The sequence below is a fragment of the Meleagris gallopavo genome, chromosome 8 (assembly GCF_000146605.3).
Source record: "Meleagris gallopavo isolate NT-WF06-2002-E0010 breed Aviagen turkey brand Nicholas breeding stock chromosome 8, Turkey_5.1, whole genome shotgun sequence".
In the NCBI taxonomy this organism is placed as follows: Eukaryota; Metazoa; Chordata; class Aves; order Galliformes; family Phasianidae; genus Meleagris; species Meleagris gallopavo.
This window is the reverse complement of record NC_015018.2, coordinates 21,873,069-21,874,747: the sequence shown is the minus strand read 5'-3', so window position 1 is coordinate 21,874,747 and position 1,679 is coordinate 21,873,069.

Below are 1,679 nucleotides of genomic sequence, written 5' to 3'. Positions count from 1 at the left end.
CGGCGGAGAGGGAAGGCTCCTCCCTGCCCTACCGGCGCTCCTGATGCCGCCCGGCACCGCGCTGCCCGCGGGATCTGAGCCCCCATCCCTACTGGAAGAGCCGGTGCCCGCCCACCTGCGCCGCCCGGCTGGGACCCACGTTCCTCTCCGCTGAGTTTCGGCGTCACGTGGCTCTGAGCGCCCTTTGCGGGCTGCTCCCGTTAAGCCCCGGGAAAGCGCCCACGCGCTGGGCCGTAGCGGGAGAGGGAGGCCGTGGTGCGGGGGGACCGTGTGTGCGGAGCTACGGTCCAACACGTGTGCTGTAGGGGATCGACCCTGCGGAGCCTTGGCGTGTGTCGGGATGGGGGGCTGAGGTCACTGAGGGATAGGAGGGCTCCCACGCAGGGCCGCGGCCTCAGCAGAGCTGAGCAACCTGACTGACTGTGCCTGCATTTCTGTAGGACGTGAGAGGCTTGGGAGGTGCTGCAGGCCTGCAGGAGGAGGTGAAGGAAGGGAGCTGCTCCCTTGCCATCGGCCTGCTTGCTGCTGGGGGAGCATCAAACTCCAGCACCGGGCGGGATGATGCGGGGAGAGTGGCCGCAGACAAAGGCCCTTGTGGCAGGGGGAAGGAAGGAGGCTGTGTCGGACCAGGCCCCACTGAGGGGCCAGGCGCACGGCAATGAATAAAGCATCTCCACCCTGTGATCCCACGATGAAATTCAGCCCGGACAGGTCTCTCCCCCCGTGGGGCGGATGGAGAGTCCAGGATGTTATCCTCGACAGCCACTGGGGATCCTGCGGCACAGCTCCCCAAAGCACATCCATGCTGTGTGTTGGCTCCCATTACACAGCCCGATGCTACACCCAGTGACAGCATCCAGAGAGACTTCGGCCTTATTTAACTTGGGGCACCAGGACAGAGCCGAACACCCCAGTCTGACACTTGCGTGCATTCCCTATACCAGCTGCATGCCGTCTGTAGCCAGACAACATCGTGCGTTGTTCTGCAGCCGCCTCCCCTGTGCCGGGCAGACTTACAGCTGGGGGACAGGGCACAGAGCAGAACTCCCGCAGGTCTTTGGGGTGGATGTGACCGGTCCAACGCTGCTAGGATCGAGGGCCCAGGGGATGAACAAGGCGCTGTGCAAACCCTCGAGGACACCGGAGGCGCTTAGCGGACCCCGCTCTCGGTGGGGCATGGCACTCTTCGGTGTACACCGTAGGACAGAGAGGGGCCACGGGAGGCGCCTTCCGTAGCAGCGCCCGGCACAAGCCGGTGCCGAGCAGTGTGATAGCGGGGGTATAACGTGGGACACTAGGACAGGGCGAGAACAAGCCCTGCTCCGAGAAGGAGTGACCCCCGCCCAGTCCCGGCCCGGTTCCCCACGCCCACGTGGGCAGCAGAGCCGGCACCGCGGGAAAACGCGCTCCCGCCCCGCCTCTATTGGGCGCTTCCCGCCAGTGACACCCGTGCCGCCCCGCCCCCGCGCGCCACGGGGTGGGGCCGCTCCTTCACCCCTTGCCCTCTACAAAGATGGCGGCGTAGTCGCGGCGAAGTCACGGCGCCCCTCAGTACTTAAGATGGCCGCCTCGCGACGCTGCAGCCGCCATCCGCCAGGCGTTCCCCTCGGCGCGGCGCAGTGCCGGCGGCGAAGGGGTGCGCTCCCGGCGTGCCTTGCGCGGGGCGGGACTGCTCGGCG